Raw genomic sequence first — 26,059 nt, 5'->3', positions numbered from 1 at the left:
AAGTCGAATTACGTGCGAATCCTTGCTCCATCAATCGCCTCTTTGATGATATTTTATATCATCACCAATTAATGAAACAGATGCCAACTTTTCACATTTCACCCAGCTCAATTTCTTCAAACTTTCTATTTTGTTTCTTTTCATTGTTAGTGTGAACGTTTTTCACTTTCTTGTATATATTTCTATTCAACTCTTCTAATTCAAGTTCATCAATATTTCTTTTTTCCCTCTCTTATTTACTGTATATGTCTTTTTGTGCTTCCGACATTTGCAACAAATTATTATCCCTAAAATCAGTAGGCCTATTCCCACCATTGGCATCAGTATTCTACCTACAAAACTTTTTCCTACGTTAGAAAGCCAACTACCTATAGAGGAGAGACCATCAGTAAGTCTCTTCCATGCACTATCAACCTCCAGTGGTTTAAGCTCTTTTTCCAAATTAGTAATATTTCTTACATACCTTTTAATTTCAACACTTTTGTCAGGTATGTAAGTGCAACAATGTTGCGCTTTCAACATTCTACAGACTCCGCCCTCTTTTGCTAACAATGTATCAAGAGCAAGTTGATTTAGTAAAACCATTGATCTGATCGCAACCAATTCGGTATTGACCATTAAAAACCCTCCAGCAGTATCAGTTGATAACCGATCCACTACTGTTGACAATTTGCAAATTCTTTGCATATTCAGAGCCACTCCCACTGTAGGTATCAATGCACTAAATATATCACCTACTATGTCTCCAAAACTAGCTCGTTTGCTACGTATTAATACATTAGTTTATATATTGTTTCCAGTGATTTTGTTTACATGATATATCTTTGGGAATACTATTTCAAAATAACAGCTCCCATACCAATGATCTGGCAGTTTGTAATAAGCTTTGTTTCCGCATATAAAATAAATTCCAGGAAACACAGGTTCAGTTCCATCTTTGAAACCCCAACCCCCAATTACCTCATAATTGTGTTCACATTCACTGGAACCAATGAATATATTGTTATAATAACTTGTTCTTTCTCTATGGAGACAGAGTTTCCTTTTCTTTTCAAAATCCAGCAACATAGCAGCATGAGTCTTGCCACTTGGGGTGAACCCTATATTTTCAGCCTAATTAGGAATTTTATGGTTCTTATCATTTGCCTTTCTTTGGAAATTCTCTCTTGTTTCTTAACCACATTCATAAATATTTTCTCTTTTTCACGTAATAAACATGTTAAATTATTCTTGTGTGCTTCAGCTATATCTATTGTAACTATAGTTAGAAAGTATTCACCCATATAATGTGTTACATCACTTTTAGTATGTACAGGATTCAGGTTACTACGTATAGTAAGTTCAGACAATATCACATCTGAATTAGAATAGTAATACTGCAAAGGTCCTCTCTTATAGAATAAACTATCTAAAATACTACATGAAATACCATATGTTAGTGGTAAATGATGGTAAGTCACACCTTCGGCTACCAAAGTAGGTAACTTCAAATAAACATAGCAATCTTCTATTTCCATAGCTTCTATATAGTATACTAATAGGTATGCAAATACATTTAAATGAGTTCTGTTTTTGATTACAGTATAATGTAGTCCTTCCTCATCTGATGCTTCTAAGTCTACCTTTTGTTGTTTAATGCTAAGTGCTTTCTCTTGTGTATCTATTTTTCTAGGTGTATCTATCGTTTGTGGCTCATTAGTATTATTTTTCATATCTCTACTCATTATGTAAGGAATAGCTATTGTCAGTCCTAACCATACTACGAGTACCATCACTCTACTACATGTGCATATTCTACAGCATGTTTTCAAACAGTTTCTTTTCGGTCTTCCATTAACAGTATGATCAGCCATTTCTGACCAAGGAGACTTAACCCCTCTTTGTAGCTTTTACATAGTCTTTTAACCTGTGAAATTTTTCAAGTGGGTCTCATTTCTCTGTCAGTCTGATCAACAATCAATTCGTCATCACTTTCGTCACTTATTTCTAAGTTTTCAAAATCTTCATGGCCTCTGAATTTGTAATTCAGCCTTTTCAGTCGTGGACTTCTCCTTCTTGGTTGTACTGTCGATTGTTCAGTTTGACTTGTTATTTCATTTACTTGTTCTGGTTCTTCATTTATGGTCTTTAGACGAAATCTCAGTCTTTTAACAAACCTTGGCCACGTATCTCCTTTTCTGAGTCTTTTAGCTGACACTGTGCTCTGGCCTTCTTCCAGTGCTCTCTTATTTTCATTCAGTTGTGGCACATCTATTTCAATGCTGTCTTCTGTATTCCTCTCTATCTGACTAGGTCCAGGACTTGCTTCTGTTTCTTCTGCCTTGTTACTAATCTGGCCTTTTCAGGTATCTGCTGAATTTGACTTTGATTTGATTCACCTGATTTGAGAAGTGTGGCTCAATGGGTAGAGCGGCAGACCCTGATGCAGAAGTCTGGTCTGGGACCAGGGTTCAATTCCTGCCTCGGCGGGTCTTGGGCTCAATTTCCTCAGACCTGATAATTCTCGCCTCGGTGCCTATTCTAATCATGGATCCCACTCTGCAACTCTGGGCAATAGCTTGCTTAATCTCCACAATGGCCCCAACAATGCTAGGATGCCTGGCTTCACCTTGGTGGTGCCCAGGAGTGGACACTTCACAGGGAAAAGCCAGGAAGGGTTCCTCAGCGGTATTCGTACAAGCGCCGAGATGCCTCTGGGTAGTCATGCGTTATACAAGTACCTCTACATTTATATTTACATTTACACCTTCTTCTTCCTGAACACATTTTTCTATTCCTGTCTAGCCCTGCTCAAGCTCTTCGAACACTTGATTTTCTTCTACTTGAGCAATCGCCCTATTACCTATCTGTCCCTCCTCAGACTTAAGAGTTCTTGGTAGAGTGTCATATGTCTGAGTATTCTGATCTTTCCTTATCTGGTGCTCCTCAGAATTACTACTGGCTTGGATTTCTGTAATCTGAGTACGTTCTTCGAAACCTATCTCGTCCTCACTATCACTCTGATTGTCTAAATAAGTCTGACTTCTGGTTCTCACGTATTCTGCAGGTATGTTAACTACTGGAATCCAATCATCACCTTGACTGGTTCTTGGTTGTTCCTCTTCAGCTACTTCAGGATTGATATCTTAAGACCCCCTCAGCTGCACAACCTTCAGCTTCAGTTTCATCAGGTTCAGTCACTCTTTTTGTGTGACTGGCATGGATCCAGTGTGGAACTCCTTTGCGCTTTACAGCTGTGGTGGTAACCAGAATTACTTATTGTGGTTTTCCCCACCTTGGTGCAAGGCAAGATTTTCGAGTGTGTTTCTTTAACCCTACCCAATCACCTGGGTTCAGGTCGTGTGCTGGAGTTGCTTGTCTGGTGACAGCGTCTTCCCCAACCTGGTGAGAGATAAAACGCACTTGGTCAGTCAGTTCTTTGCAGTACTCCAGTACTAAATCATCAGATATATTTATCAGCTTGTGTCCTGGCACCCATGCTTGCTTCATTGCTCTTCCCATTAGTATTTCATGAGGACTCAAGCCTGTGTTCCGGTCGGGAATACTTCTGAGTCCCATCAGAACAAGCGGTAAAGCATCTGACCACTCTAATCGGGTAGATTCATAGATCTTTCCCATTCTCGACTTTATTGTGCCATTCAGTTGTTCTATCACCCCAGAAGCCTCTGGGCGATATGCACAGTGCAGATTTTGCTTAACGTTGAATGCTTCACAAATTAGGCCAATTATTTCATTATTAAAATGACAGCCTCGGTCTGATTCCATTGTTACTGGAATACCAAACCTAGGTATGAGTTCTCTGAGTAGGAGTTTGTCTACAGTGATGCTATCATTCCTACGTGTGGGGTAAGGTTCCACCCATTTTGAAAATAGGCAGACAATGGCAAGAATGTATTTTAGTCCCAGACAAGGGGGTAACTGAATGAAATCAATCTGTAATCATTGCCTTCCCAATCTTTCCTGGTTATACTACAATTTTTCTCTCCAGGATTCATTTGTTGACAAATTAAACATCTATGGCAAAGTGCTTCTGCTATGTTCCTGAATTTTGCATTGAACCATAACTGTCTGAACAAACGTATCATGGCATCTCTTCCCAAATGAGAATCTCCGTGGAACATCCTAGCCATAGGAGCAAGCATACAGTCTGGTAGCACAGGCCTACCATCAAGGTAAACAACCCTTCTCTGACAACCTATCTTCCTCCACTCTTCCTTTTCTTTTGGTTCTGCTTCATTTTGCAAGTCTCTCACTTCTTCCCACGTTCTCACACGTTCAAGCAAAGTAAGTTGGCAGCTGTTTCCACCCACTTCAATTTTTTTGTTTATAGCCATTTAAAATTTTGCGCAATGTTGGGCTAACTGGTCAGCATATCGGTTACCAGCTGTCACTTTGTCATTTCCAGATTGGTGAGCAGCACACTTGACCACAGCCACTTCTTTTGGTAATTGGATTGCTTCAAGCAAATCTTTTACATAATGACCATTTTTAATAGGAGTACCTGAAGAAGTCAGAAACTCCCTTTTCATTCAGAGCTGGCCAAAATTGTACACAACCCCGTAACCATATTGGCTATCAGTGTATATGGTTACTTTCCAATTTTTCCCAAATGTGCAGGCTTTTGTTAATGCAACCAATTCGGCTACTTGTGCAGACTTGACTCCAGGTAAATAGGATGCGTCAACTGGACCCCCCAATGTGCACACTGCATAGGCAGCACTCAAACCTCCTTCCTCATGTCTCATACATGAGCCATCTACAAATAGCTCATATTCAGAATCAATTAATGGCTCTTCTCTTATGTCTGGACGTGGTTTTGTACTGTATTCAGTCAGGTCGATACAATCATGTTCGACTTCTCCCTTCACTTCTGCAAAGTATGAATCAGGTAGCAGTGTTGCTGGGTTTAGAATATTACATCTGGCAATGGTGACGTTTCCTGCACCTACAATGATTCGCTCGTACTTAGTCAGCCGACTAGGAGTTAGGTACTGAGTCTTAGTCCTTGTTAACAAAATCACAACTGCATGTGGAACGTACACTGTCACTGGATGTCCCATAATAATGGGCTCACTTTGCTGAAGGCTCATGCAGGTTGCAGCTACTGCTTTAAGGCATCCTGGCAATGCAGCAATGCAGATACCACTGGATCCTATGTAGAAGAAAAATATGCCAACGGACGTCTCATTAGACAGTGAGTTTGGGTCAGAACCGAAAGTGCACAATTATCTTGTGTATCACAGAATAGTGCAAAAATCTTTTGAATAGTCAGGCATCCCTAATGCTGGAGCTGTACACAGACATTCTCGTAATTTCAAGAAAGCAGTCATGCTTTTGTCATCCCATTCTACTGGGTCTTTTGCTCTTTTCTTTGTCATTTGTATCAGTGGTTTTGCTAGGACTGCAAATCCCACTATCCATTGCCTGCAGTAACCTACAACTCCGAGAAACATTCTGATTTCTTTCTGAGTTTGAGGTAGAGCCATGTTTTTGATTATTCTGATTCTTTCTGAGGTAACCCTTCTGACACCTCTTTCTATCTGGTGCCCCAAATACCTCACTGAGGTGGTACAAAATTGTAATTTCTCAGATGACACTTTATCTCCTCCTTCACCCAATTGATTCAGCAAGGCAATGGTATCAACAACACAGTCATTTCGAGTTTTAGATGCCACCTATACTGGACCAGGACTGACTGTCCGGGCAGCACAAAAGACTCAAGGCACTTTTTCAAAATCTGATTAAAAATTGATGGACTCTCTGGATACCCCTTAGGAACGCGGTTCCAGACGTAGACATGACTGTCGAATTCAAAAGAAAAAAGAAATTTGCTATCTGGGTGCAATGGAATCGAGAATAATTTGTGACACAAATCTATCACGGTAAACCATCCAGCCTCCCACGGTATCTGATACAGAATCACTGCAGGATTTGGCACAACTGGACAGCATGGGACAACAATCTTATTAATTTTTTGGAGGTCTTGTACGACCCTATACTTCCCACTTGGTTTCTTTATGCCAATTATGGGCGAATTACATGGACTGCTCATTATTTCCTAAAAAGGCCTGTTTCAACCAAACGCTTTATTTCTGCTGCAACACCTGCTTTTATTTCTGGGCTCATTTTGTACTGTCGAATATTTGGGTAAACTGCACCTTCTTTTACCATCACTTTTAGTGGATCGACATTTGCCATTAATCCTACATCTTTCCCTGTGAAATCCCACACATTAGGATTTACAGTATGCTGAAATTCTTCTGGTAGATCTTCTATAGTTAACTTTTTATTCTCAGTTTCTTGTTTTGCTAATATTAATTTACAGATTCCGTCTTCATCTGAGGTCTAAATTTCAACACCACTGGGGTGCAAAAGATGGTGCAATTCATTTTGCACAAGTCTCTGCCTAACAGGTTTACTGGAATTGAATCACACACAACAAATCTGTGCATTTCTTTAAAATTGCCTATTCTGACTTCCATTGGTTCTGTGACTGGGGTACTAATCTGTTTATTAGAAACGCCCACTACTTGGATCGCTTCTCCCGAGAGGGGTAGCTTTGGAACGTCTGCTTTTCTCACAGTAGAACGGGTAGCACTAGTGTCAAATAGAAAGGTGACATCATTTCCTTCAACCTTTCCTTCAATGTATAGACCTGACTGATCTACTGGCAAGGAGGCGCAAAGTACGCACTCCTCGTCCTCCCCTCTCAGGCGCCATCAGTATGTGTCCTCACTGAAAAACGTATCACTTAAAAGAAATTGTGATGTTGCTGTGTCTCTCCTCTCACTTCACTCCCAATTTGTGGTATCCACACTCTGATGTGCTTTGCTCCTAAAATTTGGCATAGGTGCAAGGGGTAGCTGGTTTTGTATTACCTGCTGCTGTTGCTTCCGTGGCACCTCATTCTGCGTCTGTGGATTTAAATCATTAATTTGCACATTACTGTTTTGCACAGCCTTACATTCGTTCTTCCAGTGCCCCAACTTGCCGCACACGTGACAAGGAAACTTCTTTTTGGCTTCTTCTCTATTGAATTGTCCCCTGGGTTTACCCCCATTACCATAACCTTGAGTCTGGGTATTGTTCATTTGGCTCAATTGAAGTTCCTGTTGCTCTTCTACTTTGACTTTGGTTTCTCTATTTCTCGTGTACATCTCTCTATTTCTTCTGCGGTTACTGCTGTGGCACTTCTTGTACCTGAGGATGTCTCCATTTGTACTTCCCTAGAATTAATAGGAGTGGTTTTCCTGACCGAGTCACTCACTGGTTCTCTTATTGGCAAATCCATCAGGGAAATCACTGACTCACATTCACTTGCTTGATCATCAATTATTAAATGTTATTTTCTTGGCTGAACTACAGGTGTAGTCAGAACTGGAGTTTTAGGACTAGCCTGCTTATCTCCGTACAAAGGAACAACGGGGCCAATAGTTACCAGAATTGTTAGGGCTTCAGGACTTTTATTTAATTGGGAAATTTTCTGAATCAACTCACTTCTTTGTTTATTTAAAGCTTCTCTTTCCCTGTCTTGTCTAGCAAAGTCTCATGTACCACTTGCTGAATCAGAGGTGGTTTCAGGAATGGAGCATTTGGATTAACTGTGCTTGGCTCCTCATTATAAGGTGGTGGATTTTTCATTAATAAATCCTCCAAATAATCATCATCCGATTCACCACTAGTCATTAAATGTTTCGTTTTCTCAGTCCTTTTATTTCCAGTGGGTTCTCCTAAAGTTAATACAGGATATAATACTTCCACTAACATGGACTGTCTCCATTGTTTCATTTGGTTGTCTCTTGTTGCTTTTGGAAATCGAGGATAAAACTTACTCCAATTCCTGTTACTTCTGGGTCTATCTCGCTCAAAAGCCTCAGTTTCCCATTCCTCCAATGTCCCAAACTGCGTTAATCTAGGTTTGGGATCTAATTCATTCATGCAAGTTCTCAAATTGTACAAAACTCTGCCATTAAACGTACCATTTTCTGGAAATGCTAAAACACTGTCATCTTTTGTGTACTCCATCCAATTTTCTAACCACACACAAGTGCGATAGCCCCTTTCAACCATCGTGTATGATGCGGGTGTATTTGGTTGTGGAATAATAATCCCTTCTCTTGTTTTAATTGCTTTATCTTTCTTGAAATAATTGTTAATTCTTTTAATGAATGACATTTTTCTTTTCTCTCCGTACATGATATATGGTCTTTCTCTTATATACTGTTCTTGCGCAAACCCTAGATATTTCCTATCGGGTCTACCTCCTACAATCGGACCTATGTGCCACATATAATTTAAACGCAAATCCTTGGGATGCCCCTCAATTTTTTTACAAAATTATTTCCAATACCAGCGCGTCCGAATTTTTTTTTTTTTTTAAATGATTTATTTTATTGATAGTCTCTGGTGCAAAAATATATACAAAGTTCATTATTCAAAATCACACCATCATTATTAGTCTGCTTCATAAATATACATACATTATACAAGAATCCAAATCCCATTATAAAAGATAAATCCTATGTTGCAACATTTCATAAATTCATATACATTATCTCAATACATTATCGAAAATCAACACTGATCATTGTTATAAGGGATTAAAAGCACACCAATATCAAAGACTCATTCATTTTTTAGATTCTTAAATCTCGCCACCTTTAAATCGGTCCCCACATGTTCCTGCCCAAATCTCGGGTTTTCCTACTCTTATACTCATACAAACACAATTCTATATTATGCATTCCCAGCAGTCTGGCTAGCCACATTTGGAAAGATGGAGCTACGGTATCCTTCCACCCAGCCGAAATGAGAATCCTGAGTATCGCCACTGGTATAAAGACCAAGGTTTCTACATCTTTCGTCAGTTCCAAATTGTTATCCGTGCCCAATATCATCAAAGTAAGAGTTAAATTAATTTTACAGGCTAACACCCCCTCCCAAAATGTCATAATTTCCCTACGAATTGGAATTAACCTATAACATAGATAGAACATGTGTGCCAAATCTGCAGGGCCCTGAATGCACCTAGGGCAGTTATACCCCCCAAACATAGAGCTTTGCTGGGGTATAGTATAGACTAAATAGAGTCTTGTAATGCTGTGCCCTCAGGTTTGATGAACGGAATAACTTCTTGTTTAGGAGTAGGGCCTTATCAAGATCGACATCTGGATCCCCCAATTTCTCCTCTAAAGATGCCTCCGTTTTTTCCATATCATCCTGTATTCCTGATAACAGAAAGTTATATACTATTTTAATCGTTTTACCCCCCTTTGATAGATACTCGATCAATGCATTACTATTTCCCAAGGAGATCCGCGGTCTAACAGCCGCCAATGTTCCAACTCTCTGGGCATACAGAAACCACTGATTAGAGGGAATGTCAAACTTCTGTTGAATACTTTCAAACCCCAGAACCTTATCCCCTATCATAATATCACCCAGCCTTTTTACTCCCCTCTCTTTCCACATCAGGGTGTTTCTATCTGTACCCAGTTGAGGGAGAAGGCTAGAGTTCCAAAGAAGGAGGTAGGAATTTATTTTTGGGATATTTAAATATTTTTGAGCCGCATTCCAAACCCTCCAAGCCCCTTCAACTACCTTGTATCGTGATCTTTCATAATAGCGGCGGTCCACCTCAGACAGCAATACACCCATAGCCTTTCTCCCCAATAATAACTCAAAGATAGAAGGTGGAGATAGAATACCTACGTTTCCACTATTCGAGTTCTCACCCGGTTGAAAAAGTTTAGTTATTTCGGTCAGTAGGCATGTCCAATGGTAGAGCCTAAGATTCGGCATAGCCAGCCCGCCTCTTTCCCGGGGCAATGACATACATTTTGAAGACCGCCTGATCTTTCCATACTGCCATATACATTTTATAAATATTGCCTCCATCCTTTCCATCAACTTCTCTTCCACGAAAAGAGGAATAGCCCGAAACAGATATAATATTTTAGGGAATATTGTCATTTTTAACGCATTTACCCTATCAATCATCGATAATTGTAGCACATCAATTCTTTTCAAATTATCCTCTATGTTCTTCATCAGAGGCACATAATTATCCCCGACAATTTTATCAACAGATGCATTTATTCTCACCCCTAGGTATACCGCTGAATCTACGAATCTATCATCAGCCTTAATCATATCTTTGGTACATATTATTTGCTTCTTCCCTTCATTCAATAAATACCCAGACCGGGTACCACATTCCTTAGCTAATCGAACCAGAACTAGAAGCACCTGCTCGGGATCAGGAGTTAAAACTGCTAAATCATCAGCATACGCCAATAATTTATTTTCATAACCATTAAATATTACTGGGCTAATCTGTGAACAACCTAGAATCTTCTGAATCAAGGGATCAATATATAGAGAGAAAAGAATCGGGGAGCAGGGACACCCTTGACGCGTCCCCCTCTTAATTATAATTTTATCTGATCGTTCCCCCATTACTTGTACTCGAGCTGTTGGATCTTGGTACATTGCCTTGAGGGCGCTCATGATCTTAGGGCCAAAGCCTCTACCAAACAGTATACCCCATAGATGTTTCCACACCACACGGTCAAAGGCTTTTTCAGCATCGAGGAGGATCATGGCCATCCCCCCCCCCCGAGACAGCATGGGCATCAAACAGCATTATAGCACGCCTGGTGTGATCAGTGGTACCCCTCCCTGGAACGAACCCATACTGCCACGAAGAGACGAGACCCCCAATGACCCTCCCCAATTTTCTAGCCCACGCCTTTGAATAAAGCTTTGCATCTGCATTTATGAGAGAGATTGGCCGGTATGCCCCCGGGTCTTTCTTTGGTTTCCCTTTCTTGTGAAACACGATTATATTTGTTTCTGTCCAAGATTCTGGTGTTACACCTGTATATATAATCCTGTTAAAGAGATCCAATAACACAGGGACAATCTCCATTTCGATACTCTTATAAGCTTCCAAAGGAATACCGTCGTGGCCAACAGCCTTGCCTCCCGCTAGATCCTGTAGAGCCTCTCTTATCTCGCTCGCTGTCAGGTCCTTATCCAGCTCCATTCTCTCCTGTTCCGCCAGACCTGGACCTCTATCCCAAGGCTGCTCACAGATACTACTAGCATCCCTTTCTTCATTATAGTATGACTGATAGAAGTTTTTAAACACTCGTAGAATATCCTTCGGTTCTGTATAGCCCGTCCCTCCCTCCTTTATACTAGAGATAATATTCTTCGTCTTATCCTGTCTAATTGTTAGGGCCAGTGCTCTACCCGCTTGTTCCCCAGTTTCATAGAGTTTGGCCCTAGAGGATTGATTATCGCCAATTGCCTTCTGTGTCATTAATTTCTGAAGTTCAGCTTTTATAACCATCAGCATCTGTTGGCTCTCGACACAGTCCCCTCCATGTACAATATCTCTAATATGCTGTTCTTCTGTTTCTGTTAATAGACCCGTGAGTCTCTCACCCTCACTCCTATCCTCTCTCCTTAATCTTGCAGAGCAGCTTATGGTTTCCCCTCTTAAAGCACCTTTAAAAGCATCCCACACTCCATTCCTTGATGTACTATAACGGTTAGCATAAAAAAACTCAACTGTCCACTTCTTCAGATGTTCAACAAATCTGACATCCGCTAATAACCTTCTTTCGAACGTCCAGCTAGATTTTACCCTTTCAATGGTTTCCACCTCATAGAATAGTACCAGCGGGTTATGATCCTAAATAACTTTCCGTAGTTTCCTAATATTAACCATCCCTAACTCCGAAGCAGATATAAGAAAATAGTCCAGTTTTGTATATTTTTTAAAAGGGTTTGAAAAATACGTAAAACCAGGATTGGCTGGTTCCTTAACCCCCCAAAAATCCTATAACCCATGTTAGCGTATGAGTGCAGTTAGAGCCCGGAATACTCTGGGTTTATGTCCAGTATATAACGCCTGACTAGACCAGTCTACAGAAATATTAAGATCTCTGCAAACTATAATTGGGATAGACCAGCCTGCTAAATCCAGTTCTAAAGCTTAAAAAATGTCGGGGTCATCCTGGTTGGACCCGTATATCACACAAAATGTACAGCCCAGGCTTAGCTCAACTATTGCCCACCTCCCTTGGCAGACGCTTTGCACAGTTTGCCACCCTCCGCCCCCCCAGGAATGATCTGGCCAAAATTGCAACCCCCCTTGTTGAAGAGGTTTGAGAAGAACAAGCTAGCATATCATACCCTCTTATTCTCATCAAATTCCTTTTTGCCCATGGTAGATGTGTCTCCTGGAGGCATAATACATCAATTCCATTTAGTTTAGCAAAGTGAGCAAGCTTCTGGCATTTCCTCCAATCGTTCAAACCTCCGATGTTAATCGTACAGATACTAATGTTCAACATCAGGGCATTTATCTATACCACCTACGATCCCTATTAACAATTGTGACATTTGCAACTGAAGCTCTACAACACATTTGCCAGAACTAAACGGGAAACAAAACATAGCTACAAAATACCAGACTCTCTTTTTTAGAATTTTCTCCCTTGCACCCCCCACCCTACCCCCGCCCCCACTACCTCCCCATCTGCCCAACCCCCCACACCCCCTCCACCAGCCTGCACCCCCCCCCCAGTGCGTAGCGCTCAGATCATGTCTGAGCATGTGATGAATTTGCAATAATGACAGCAATGGCTACCTTATAAAACACAATAAATCTAACCACCATGATACCTATTAAACCCTACTCTCTGATTATACCCCGTAATACCTTATTTTACCATCATGATTCTTAGGACATAGCATAAAAAGATATACAGAAAGGAGAAGGAAACCAGAGTTCATTCATTGCTTGCCCAGTGAGTCCAGATATTCTTGTGCCTTTATTTCTGAGGAGAAATATTGTACCCGACCTTCGTTGATTATTTTCAGCTGCGCTGGATTTACCAAGTATGCTTGGAGCTTCTTGTCTTGAAAGGGCTTGATCAGCTGTCTTAATCTCCAGCGCCTTTCTACCGTTGAATGACAAAAGTCCGGGCATACAAAAAACGAGATCCCATCGCTGGACCGCTTTGCATCTGGTCGCGCTTTATCAGCTATAGCTTGCCTCAGAATAAAGTTGCCAAGAAAGATTAAAATTGCCCTTGGCTTATCTCCCTCCTTTGAATTACGTCTTACTTTAAAGGGTGTTCTATGTGCCCTCTGTATCTCCCCGAACCAGTTCCAGCTAGACAATTAGGGAAATACAGACTGAAATAACTTTATAACATAGAGACTCACGTCGGCTCCTTCCACCCCCTCAGGGATTCCCAGGTTCCTAAGATTATTTCATCTCAAGCGGTTCTCCATGTCCTCAAGTTTCCATTGTATATCAATGACTTGGGCACCTTGGGACTCAACTTTGCTAGTGGCCGCCGCTACATCTGCCTCTGTTGAGACTACCCTCTCCTCCAGGTTGGAGACTCCATCCCCCACATTAGCACAGGCCTTGGAAAGTTTCCTCACCACATTCTGCATTTTTCTCATTGCCCCCTGGGCTTTGCAGCTGTCATGGCCAGCGTCCTCCCTGTGTGCCAAAATTTCCTGGTGAATCACTTCTAGGATTGGAGGGTGGGATACTTCCAAGATAGGGCTGCCCTGTAGCGGCATTGCGGAGGAATGATCCCAGCTCAAATCACTGTGTGGCATCTCCCGTGTTTTCGGCACTACATTTGATTTAACTGCTGTTGCTGCCGACTCTTGTTCCAGGTCACTCCCTGACTCCAAATTACTATCCTCCAAATAAGAGCTGTGCTCTTCGCCCTCTTCTGACCATTCCGCGCCTTCTGACACGGAGAAGAAGCATTCACTGGGATCCTTTTCTTTCTCCAAGTCCTGAAGACTCTTAATACTGCTGGTATCCGGTAGATCTAAATTCACAATATTGTCTTTCCCATTCATGCCACCTGCGACATTGCCATTATCAGTATCTATCATGGGCCCCCCAGGGAGCTGCTGAACCCGTGGGTCCTTTATAGTTTCCTGAAAAGTCTGGTGAGAGCTACCCCCGTCTTGCTCTATTTCACCAACACCAGCTAGATTCCCTTGGATATCCTGATCTATCATTTTCCGATTTTTCTTGGAAGTCTCCAATGCTGGGCGGGATTCATGGTCCCCTCTGGCAGCCTTCCTAGCTGGGGGGGTATATCCAACACTTGTGCAAACCAGATCACCTTGTTTCTCACCTGCAACCCCCGCGCCATATCTGGCCCCACCACCACCAAGTCAGGTACAGTTTTCATGCCCTTTTTTGGCTCCTCCGCCAATGTCTGTGGCCCCTGAGGCTTCCTCTCCTCGTCGGGAGTCACCTCCTCCAGTTCGAATTTCTTCCAGGCTGCCATTGTGGCTTTTGAGCCTATTTTCGGGGGCATTTCTTCCGTGTACTTTCGCGAATTTCGCGATCTCAGCAAACTCCGCAGGGACTGCCGGCCTCTCTTGTGTAGTCTTTCTTCCCGGCCACCCAGCAGTTTCAGCGTGCTCCGCTGCCTCACTCGGATCCAGCCGCCATGTGAGAATGGCGTTCCAACGACCGCTAAATATACCGCCAATGACAATGTCCGCGGCACAAGAACCCACCAGGTTCAGGCAAGCAACATTTTGTTTCCTCATTCACATTTCGATGATATTACGGGCAAAGTCCAGAGTTCCTTATGCCATCGCTGTCTCACTGCAAAACGGCCACCACTACGCGACCGCCATCTTGCTTCCCCGGGAAAAAGTACTTCAGCGTTGGCTCTTACTTTCTACTCCTGGGTCGCGTCTTTTATTTTTCAGTGACCAATCAAAATTTTGAATTCAAAATAAATCCAACCAATAGTTGCACAGCTTTTCTCGTGAGACTAGTTCTCACGCCCCTGTAGTCACCCCTCCTTTACAATTTATCTCAGCTACACACCCGCTGTCTCAACCAATACCAGCGCGGCTCTGAGTGATGTCAGCGCAGCTCTGCGACTGACTCCCTCCTTTGCAAGGTAATACGAAAACTTAATTCCTTTCACTTTTAATAAAGATTTTATTATTCAACAACGTAAAAACATTCGCCACTGTGCCCGAGTGAATAATTTAAAGGAAAGATAAATTTCACTCACTACGAGTAAATCCCTTCCACTTACTCTTCATAAATTACGAGTAGATCCCTTTCGTCTACCCTTCACGCAAGCATTGGAGAACCTGCTACTACTTCAGACTGATCCCTTCTGGGATATACTAAGGCCAAAGTTTCACCAGCGAACCCCTTTGCTATCAATCAAGCTCAGACGAACCTGCTACTCCTTCCGTGTGACCCTTTCTAGGTGATATCACACAAAAAGTTTTGCTAGCGAACTCTTTGTTATAATTTATTCACACATTCATACAGAAAATCCCTAAATAGTGCTTCCGGTTTTACCTAACCATGCACTTATTTCCTAAAGAGAGTGACCTCACTGCAGTGTGGCTTCCATTTACCACCCGCTATTCTGCCCCGGGGGATTCCAGATACACATTAAACAGGTACGAACAAATTATTTTGGTTAATACATACATTCAATACAGCATCAATATAATCAATGTAAAATCAGATTTGATCGATCCAAAATCAGTACATAACTAACTAACTACCTATCTTAACTAAACCCTAACCATGCTGCTGCTACCAAAAGAAATACTGATAGAGCGTGCAGGTCACCCGACTCATATTACAATACTCACCTGTGCCCATAAACAACATATGATGAGATTTAATCAGGTAATCTATGCACTTACTCTAATCAGTGATTTATAAATTTCATTTAGGACCTATACCATTGACTTACCAATCTTTGTCATCAGTACCTAAAGTCCTAAGGGATCAAAGGAGTTAGAATAATAGGTAGAATAATAATATTTGCACTCATATAATAACCACAAACTCGGGATAGGTTTAAACTCTTTATCTAAATTTCTTAAAAGTCTTAATCCAAATATTAAACATCAGAAATCTTTCAATCAGGAAAATAATGATTAGAATGAAAATATGCAGATATTTTATAAAGCAATCTTTACGCATTTGAGATTAGGGTGGTAAGAGAGACGGAAACAGTACAATGACGTACCCACATTGAATAAATGGTGTGAAGAACTAACCCTGGCCACGGGTCAGTTTAAAGGACAGAAACCCGAAAGTGCAGGCACCATAAGGCAAGCAGGTGCAGATCAGAATCAGGACAGGTATAGCCAAATTGGATCAGGACGGGACCACCACAGGATAAGACCGGCACCCGCAGTTAAAGTTGCAACACCTGCGTTACTACGTCTCTGCAGCTAACAGCCTGAACCCGGTAAGAGTTATTGATCTCTCCGACAAAGTGCTTCGCCAGCACTTCAGTTCTCAAACCCGATCTGTGTTTCAAACCTTCTGACAGAGGGCTCCGCCAGCACCTCTGCTCCCGATCACCTGTTGAGTGTGTTGGGTCAGTGACAGGTCAGCTATTCGGACAAGTCAGACAAATTAACTAGCTAAGCCTACCCTAGTTATACTATTTTTCCAGGTCAGTGTACCTCCCTCCAATGTTGCAAGTGTAAAGATCTCCAATTTCGATTGGATAAAAGGATGAGGAGAGGTCATCACACCATACGAAAATGAAACTTTTAGAATGAATATTAATGTTTGCGTTCCCACCCATCAATTTTATTTTCCCATGCACTTTTATTCCAACCGGCAGTGAATGTATCAATAATGGTATACAGACATAATATCGATTCCAAAATATAGAATAGCACTAATATTGAAGTCAAAATATAGAATGGATAAAATATCGAATGGACAGAATATAGTGGTGAAAAATATCGAATTGAAGGTAAGTAATGCAATATCGATTTTTAAAATATAGAAATGTAAAATATCGAAGTTTATAAGATAGGTATTAAAATATATCGAATTTTTAATAACATCAAATTTTTTAAAGTGTTGAGTTCCCTTTGCAATGGTGCATGGACTCTGTCAAATATTTGGGTGTGCCCATTCACCTTGACAGTACCCGGGTATTCGTCTTAATTATGGCACTGCGATTGACGCCCTGGAGACGCAGGTTACCCGTTGGTTGCGCTTGCCTTTATCCATGGCGGGCAGAATTGCAATCATTAAAATGGTGGTTCTTCCCCAGTTTCTGTATCTTTTTAATAACATCCCTATCCCTTTGACAAAAGTCTTTTTCGCCCGCCTTCGTTCGGCTCTGATTTGCTTGGTCTGGGGTAACAAGACCCCTCGAGTTAGCTGGAAAATCCTGACACTACAACCCGGGAGGGGAGGGCTAGGTGTACCCGATCTGTATTTATATTATCTAGTCGCCCACTGTTGCTACGCTTACGCCTGGTTCCACCCGGACGCACAAATCCCATATGTGAGACCAAAGGCAGCCTGGTCCTCCAGAGACAGCTTCTCACGATCCTTCCTACCGGCTTTCCGCGTGATCCCCGGGACATTCAAACGGTCTCTACCACCTGCTGGGCTTGGGTGAAACTGCGTAAGCTGTTGGGGCTTGATCTTTTATACTCTCCAGCTTTGCCCCTGCCCAATTCATCATTATTCCCGATCACGGGTGAAGCAGTGCTGAAGCACACCCTGGCGAAATTCAATTTAAACACTCTGGGGATCTGTTTCCGGAGGGGCACGTTTTCTCACCAGCAGAAGAGGTCCGGTTTAGGGATCACTCCTTCATGGACGCCTTCAATCTTGCTCGACTATGCTCTGTCTTGCGTGCCGAATTTTCTTCTTTCCCGTTAGAGCCAACAGAATTCACTCCCCTCTCCTTGGTGATCCAAAGCCCAGATAATGCCCACTTGATCTCCAAATTGTATAAACAATGTGGTACACTTAAACCCAAAGATGACTCCAGGTAGCGTGCCGCTTGGGAGGGAGACCTGGGGGCACCTATCTCCGACGAGCAGTGGACTTTCTGCTGTAACGCCACAACGGACATCTCCTTGAAGAGCCGTCACAAGTTGCTTCATTTTAAGTTCCTTCGCAGGCTGTATATCACACTGGCCCATACATACCGCATTGAAACCTCCAGGCCACATCACTGCCTTAAATGTTTTGCCCCGTTTGCTGACTTTGCACACTTAACCTGGACCTGCCCTAAAATACAACAATACTGGCTGGATGTCCACGCTACCTTGGGAGACATTCTATCCATGGCCCTTTCCCCTTTACCTGAGATTGTCCTTTTGGGTTATGTGTTGAATTTCCCGAAGAAGACCCGCCGGCTAGCGGCACTAAGCTTCCTTCTGGCCAAAAGAGAGATCGCATTGGTGTGGGGCAGTAAACGGACCCCCACGCTCCGCTCCTGGTTGAGCAGCATGGCGTTTTGCAACATGAACTGCGAGGAATTTAGCACTTTACTCCCCTCTGCCTCCAGACCGGTCGACATTTGGGGTCCGTACAGAGAGTACATATCTCGATGCAAGTCCACCAGTGAGTCTCCATTACATTCCGGCATCACTCCAACCGGAGTGGGATAGGTGCATATTTCTCCACACATTGCATGGCATAGTAAGATTCACTACACGTCCACCTGGCTCCCTGGCTATTGGTATGGGGTCTAGGAGTTACTTTTAGATTGTTGGCCCGCTCATCCCACATGTTCTATACATTATGGTTTTTTGGTTGTAGCTTATGCGTCACATCACTCTATTCATAAATTTGCTCACTAGACGGGTTAATGCAGCCATATCATTGCAATGTATTCCATTTTTTTTCTTTTAATTTGTATTGTATTTTCTTTTTTTCGCATTGTAATTCCTCAACAGAGGAAAATGTCAGTTTACATGTGATGGGTACATGATGGTTTTATATTGCTTTATTATTTCTTTTTTTCTGCCTTATCTTTCTTTATGCAAAATGAAAAATAAAAGTAAAAAAAAAAATGTTAATGTTTTTTATGTTATGTTATTTAATTTTTTGCATAATTTAATTCTGTAGCAGGTTGTGTGTTTATAGGGGAATAGGGTGGGAAGAAATTTAATTGTAATTAATTAAATACGTTAATTTATTTATTGGTATTTTTTTAATTAATTGTTAATGAATTATTAATTTGTAATTAATTATGTTTTAATTGGTAATTCATTTTTAATTGGTAATTCATTTTTATTAATTGATCAATTGATAATTATGTTAATTTTATTAATTTATTTTCCGTAGCGGGTTGTAGGTTTATAGGGGAATAGCGTGGGAAGTAATTTAATTGTAATTAATTAAATATGTTAATTTATTTATTGGTATTAATTTTGAATTAATTGTTAATTAATTTTTAATTGGTAATTAATTTTTAATTGGTAATTAATTTTTATTAATTGATTATTGATAATTATGTTAATTTAATTAATTTATTTTCCGTAGCGGTTTGTGGGTTTATAGGGGAATAGGGTGGGAAGTAATTTAATTGTAATTAAATAAATCATTTTTATTTACTTATTGGTATTTATTTTTCATTTATTGTTAATTAATTGTTAATTGGTAATTAATTTCTATTAATAGGAAAATCATTTTAATAACTAATAATTATTTGTATTTTTAATTGAATAATTATTACATAATTTTAAATTGGTAATTTATTTTAATTAACTTTTTATTGGTATTGATATTTAATTTATTTTTATTAATATATTAAATCTTTACTTTCCCTAGTGTTAAACTCACTAGAGTGGGAATAGTATTTTCTTTCCCTACGCTATCCAACGCTTTCCCTACTGTTGCACTCTCTGGAGTGGGAATAGTAATTTTTACCCCTACGCTATCCAACGCTTTCCCTACTGTTGCACTCTCTGGAGTGGGAATAGTAATTTTTACCCCTACGCTATCCAACGCTTTCCCTACTGTTGCACTCACTGGAGTGGGAATAGTAATTTTTACCCCTATGCTATCCAACGCTTTCCCTACTGTTGCACTCTCTGGAGTGGGAATAGTAATTTTTACCCCCCACGCTATCCAACGCTTTCCATACTGTTGCACTCTCTGGAGTGGGAATAGTCATTTTTACCCCTACGGTATCCAACGCTTTCTCTACTGTTGGACCCTCTGGAGTGGGAATAGTCATTTTTACCCCTACGCTATCCAACGCTTTCCCTACTGTTGCACTCTCTGGAGTGGGAATAGTAATATTTACCCCTACTCTATTCAACACTTTCCCTACTGTTGCACTCTCTGGAGTGGGAATAGTAATTTTTACCCCTTCGCTATGCAACGCTTTCTCTACTGTTGCACCCTCTGGAGTGGGAATAGTAATTTTTACCCTACGCTATCCAACGCTTTCCCTACTGTTGCACTCTCTGGAGTGGAAATAGTAATTTTTACCCCTAAGATATCCAACACTTTCTCTACTGTTGCACTCTCTGGAGTGTAAATAGTAATCTTTAGCCTCCCGCTATCCAACGCCTTCCCTTCTGTTGCACTCTCTGGAGTGGGTATAGTAATTTTTACCGTCCCGCTATCCAACGCTTTCCCTACTGTTGCACTTACTGGAGTGGTAATAGTCATTTTTACCCCTACGCTATCCAACGCTTTTCCTACTGTTGCACTCACTGGAGTGGGAATAGTAATTTTTACCCCTACGCTATCCAACGCTTTTCCTACAGTTGCACTCACTGGAGTGGGAATAGTAATTTTTTCCCTTACACTATCCAACGCTTTCCCTAGTGTTGCACTCACTGGAGTGGGAATAGTAATTTTGACCCCTACGCTATCCAATGTTTACCCTACTGTTGAAGTCGCTGGAGTGGTAATTGTACATTTTACCCTCCCGGTATCCTACGGTAAAAATACTGTATATTTTGTATTAATATATATGTGTTAAAAAATCGAATTGTATGTGTATTTTTTCTAACTTAAATTAATTATTTAATAATTTTAAAGTTATTTAAGTATTTTTAAGTATGTTTTAGTTAATTATAGTTATTATTTCATTAATTTTAAATTACTTTTAAGACATTTAAAAAAAATCGATATTTTGAATAACTATATATATTTTTTCGATATTTTTGATTCAATATTTTTGTACTTACCTGTTTGTAGATAGGACTTCGATATTTTTGCTTTCTATATTTTATCTTCGATATTTTGGGTATTCTATATTTCTGTATTCTATATTTTGTCATTGATCCATCAATAATGATTACAATGTAGTCCATATTTTAGTTCAGCTTCCTTCACAGGGGTCAGGAGTTGACGTTCCCACGTCCACCTGGCTCCCTGGCTATTGGTATGGGGTCTAGGAGTTACTTTTAGATTGTTGGCCCGCTCATCCCACATGTTCTATACATTATGGTCTTTTGGTTGTAGCTTATGCGTCACATCACTCTATTCATAAATTTGCTCACTAGTCGGGTTAATGCAGCCATATCATTGCAATGTATTCCATTTTTTTTCTTTTAATTTGTATTGTATTTTCTTTTTTTCGCATTGTAATTCCTCAACAGAGGAAAATGTCAGTTTACATGTGATGGGTACATGATGGTTTTATATTGCTTTATTATTTCTTTTTTTCTGCCTTATCTTTCTTTATGCAAAATGAAAAATAAAAGTAAAAAAAAAAATGTAAATGTTTTTTATGTTATGTTATTTAATTTTTTGCATAATTTAATTCTGTAGCAGGTTGTGTGTTTATAGGGAAATAGGGTGGGAAGAAATTTAATTGTAATTAATTAAATATGTTAATTTATTTATTGGTATTTTTTTAATTAATTGTTAATGAATTATTAATTTGTAATTAATTATTTTTTAATTGGTAATTCATTTTTAATTGGTAATTCATTTTTATTAATTGATTAATTGATAATTATGTTAATTTTATTAATTTATTTTCCGTAGCGGGTTGTAGGTTTATAGGGGAATAGCGTGGGAAGTAATTTAATTGTAATTAATTAAATATGTTAATTTATTTATTGGTATTAATTTTGAATTCATTGTTAATTAATTTTTAATTGGTAATTAATTTTTAATTGGTAATTAATTTTTATTAATTGATTATTGATAATTATGTTAATTTAATTAATTTATTTTCCGTAGCGGTTTGTGGGTTTATAGGGGAGTAGGGTGGGAAGTAATGTAATTGTAATTAAATAAATCATTTTTATTTACTTATTGGTATTTATTTTTCATTTATTGTTAATTAATTGTTAATTGGTAATTAATTTCTATTAATAGGAAAATCATTTTAATAACTAATAATTATTTGTATTTTTAATTGAATAATTATTACATAATTTTAAATTGGTAATTTATTTTAATTAACTTTTTATTGGTATTGATATTTAATTTATTTTTATTAATATATTAAATCTTTACTTTCCCTAGTGTTAAACTCACTAGAGTGGGAATAGTAATTTTTTTCCCTACGCTATCCAACGCTTTCCCTACTGTTGCACTCTCTGGAGTGGGAATAGTAATTTTTACCCCTACGCTATCCAACGCTTTCCCTACTGTTGCACTCTCTGGAGTGGGAATAGTAATTTTTACCCCTACGCTATCCAACGCTTTCCCTACTGTTGCACTCACTGGAGTGGGAATAGTAATTTTTACCCCTATGCTATCCAACGCTTTCCCTACTGTTGCACTCTCTGGAGTGGGAATAGTAATTTTTACCCCCACGCTATCCAACGCTTTCCATACTGTTGCACTCTCTGGAGTGGGAATAGTCATTTTTACCCCTACGGTATCCAACGCTTTCTCTACTGTTGGACCCTCTGGAGTGGGAATAGTCATTTTTACCCCTACGCTATCCAACGCTTTCCCTACTGTTGCACTCTCTGGAGTGGGAATAGTAATATTTACCCCTACTCTATTCAACACTTTCCCTACTGTTGCACTCTCTGGAGTGGGAATAGTAATTTTTACCCCTTCGCTATGCAACGCTTTCTCTACTGTTGCACCCTCTGGAGTGGGAATAGTAATTTTTACCCTACGCTATCCAACGCTTTCCCTACTGTTGCACTCTCTGGAGTGGAAATAGTAATTTTTACCCCTAAGATATCCAACACTTTCTCTACTGTTGCACTCTCTGGAGTGTAAATAGTAATCTTTAGCCTTCCGCTATCCAACGCTTTCCCTTCTGTTGCACTCTCTGGAGTGGGTATAGTAATTTTTACCGTCCCGCTATCCAACGCTTTCCCTACTGTTGCACTTACTGGAGTGGTAATAGTCATTTTTACCCCTACGCTATCCAACGCTTTTCCTACTGTTGCACTCACTGGAGTGGGAATAGTAATTTTTACCCCTACGCTATCCAACGCTTTTCCTACAGTTGCACTCACTGGAGTGGGAATAGTAATTTTTACCCCTTCGCTATGCAACGCTTTCTCTACTGTTGCACCCTCTGGAGTGGGAATAGTAATTTTTACCCTACGCTATCCAACGCTTTCCCTACTGTTGCACTCTCTGGAGTGGGAATAGTAATTTTTACCCCTACGCTATCCAACGCTTTTCCTACAGTTGCACTCACTGGAGTGGGAATAGTAATTTTTTCCCTTACACTATCCAACGCTTTCCCTAGTGTTGCACTCACTGGAGTGGGAATAGTAATTTTGACCCCTACGCTATCCAATGTTTACCCTACTGTTGAAGTCGCTGGAGTGGTAATTGTACATTTTACCCTCCCGGTATCCTACGGTAAAAATATTGTATATTTTGTATTAATATATATGTGTTAAAAAATCGAATTGTATGTGTATTTTTTCTAACTTAAATTAATTATTTAATAATTTTAAAGTTATTTAAGTATTTTTAAGTATGTTTTAGTTAATTATAGTTATTATTTCATTAATTTTAAATTACTTTTAAGACATTTAAAAAAAATCGATATTTTGAATAACTATATATATTTTTTCGATATTTTTGATTCAATATTTTTGTACTTACCTGTTTGTAGATAGGACTTCGATATTTTTGCTTTCTATATTTTATCTTCGATATTTTGGGTATTCTATATTTCTGTATTCTATATTTTGTCATTGATCCATCAATAATGATTACAATGTAGTCCATATTTTAGTTCAGCTTCCTTCACAGGGGTCAGGAGTTGACGTTCCCATGAACATCTTCTAGCAAGTCAGGAGTTGGCCGAGTTTCAAAGGTCAGTGCTTCATGGATTTGAGCTTTTCTGTGCAGTCGCAGTTCTTCCAAAGATGGAGTTCAGAAATACATGTCAGGCCCAAAGTTCGATACATATGAGAAATAGAAAAGAAACAGTTTTAGAACAAAGATTAACTGAATGTACTGTATACCACTTATCTCTACTCTATTCCCATTACTTTATTTTAACTATTGTGTTAGAAATTAGGCAGAACGAACAGCTTAGCATAAGCAGCAGTGCAAGCTTCATGCATGCTTTAGGACACAGGCAGTCATCTTAGTTCTAGTGCACAGATGCAAAAGATTCCCGCCAAAGCAGAAAGTACGTCATGTCACGTGAGTGTGGCAGACGCATGCGCAGTAAGAAATCCTACGTAGCAGCGGCCATATTAATGCAAGTGGATTATCGTTAGTAAAAGCACATATGCAAGCTTCACTTAGATGTCATGTAATGCAATATTAATAGGACAAAACATGTTGATTAGTGCATTAACGTTGTGTCGAGAGGACTGAATACAAGCAAGTTGCATTACGTGCAAATCCTTGCTCCATCACTTCCTCAAAAGTGTATAGGACTTAATGTAAAACCCAAAGTGCTCTATTTGTGGTAGTGTGGTCAAGCAGCCTTAGGCCTAACACAGAGGAGTGTAAGACGTTTATTGCACCACAGTGATCAATAACGGGCACACGACTCAAGTAGGAGATGCAGACCAATTTTAGAAAACTATACTTTGTTTATATTTTATTTTGACACCAAGGGCTTCGCATTGTGGTAAGTACGGCTCTGATTAAAAAAACGTTTCAAGTTTCAGAAGTTGACAGTGCAAAATTCAGAGCAGTTCAATATTAGCCTGTGGAGGAAAACAACTGTACGGTGTAACAGGTACATATACCACTTACAGTTCTAGTCCAGTCTTCTGGTGTCTCAAGCCAACACTCCGGGCAATGTAGGTCGGGGGTATCTGGGGCACCCAAGCCATGCGGGATTCAGTATCTACGCTGAGGCAGTCGATACCGGCAATGAGATTTACTCTTGTGGTCCGCAGAGAGCAATGAAGTGGTTGATTTTCAGCAGACCACCAACAAGGTTACCTTTGCGGACGCCATTGGCTGGCTGCTGTCAATCGGATGGAGAAGTTCTTCCATCATTGGACTATCAAGGGGCAGTTGAGGCTGGGCAGGCAGTGTAGGAGCTGGCAGGGACACTTGCACTCGGAACACTAGACTGGGAACAGCTCACGTCATGGGGCTGAGAGGATCCCTCAAGGTCGTGGCGGCCATCCTGCTGCTGGTTGTTCTTCTGACCGGGCAGAGTCACGGCAAGATAAGTGCAGGTCCTCTACCGATGCGGTCGTGAAGTGCTCTGGTACCAGGGAGTCACGTCAACCCAAGGGTCGGTCCTCACCACTGCGATTCTGGAGTTCTTTGGGAGCAGAGAGTCGTGTCAACCCAAGGGTCAGTCCTCATCACTGTGGTTCTGGTATTGGAGGATACAGGGGACTAGAGTCTCTAGTCCTGAGGGAGGTCCATGGCACTTTGGTGAAGTTTGAATGTTCTCCTGGGTTTCTTGGAAGCCTTGCAGTGTTTCTGGAAGAATGGTAGGTCCCTCCTAACTTGGTTTAAATTCTATGTAAAGAGCAGAGGGAAGCCATCCCCTTTCAGTTCTACTTTCAAGATGGTTGACCAGGGGTCCATAATGGCTTATCATTGAGTCTAACTCTGTTTAATGTTTATATGCGATTAATGACTTTCCTGATTAGATCTTATGCTATCAATTTCATAAAGTTAAGTACTCTGTTCATTCTGATGGTTGACCACTCCCAATAGTCCGATTTGGACTCATTTTATAAATGCAAGAGAGATATTTTCGCCTGACTCAGAGTTACTCCCCTAAAATTCAATGGGGACAAAACTGAAACGATGTGTTGCGGTATCAGGAAACAGATGCAGGCATTACCAATGGATTTCTATCCCCTG

At 40.2% G+C, this 26,059-nt stretch overlaps 1 protein-coding gene across 3 annotated transcripts in view; it reads left to right on the top strand.

The window, feature by feature from the left end:
* GCM1 (GCM transcription factor 1) overlaps positions 1 to 26,059 on the top strand; it is a 269,706-nt gene that overhangs the window by 15,858 nt on the left and 227,789 nt on the right. The window contains exon 2 of one of the 3 annotated variants that reach the window (XM_086925209.1): positions 3,989 to 4,172. The exons of the other annotated variants lie outside the window; for them this stretch is intronic. The gene's annotated coding sequence lies outside the window, so the exon portion shown is untranslated. The remainder of the gene's footprint in view (positions 1 to 3,988; positions 4,173 to 26,059) is intronic. 3 annotated transcript variants of the gene reach the window in all.

This window comes from Lissotriton vulgaris, chromosome 6 (genome assembly GCF_964263255.1).
Source record: "Lissotriton vulgaris chromosome 6, aLisVul1.2, whole genome shotgun sequence".
NCBI classification, from domain to species: domain Eukaryota; kingdom Metazoa; phylum Chordata; class Amphibia; order Caudata; family Salamandridae; genus Lissotriton; species Lissotriton vulgaris.
Note: the sequence above shows the minus strand (reverse complement) of the source record. Positions and strands in the feature narration are given on the sequence as shown.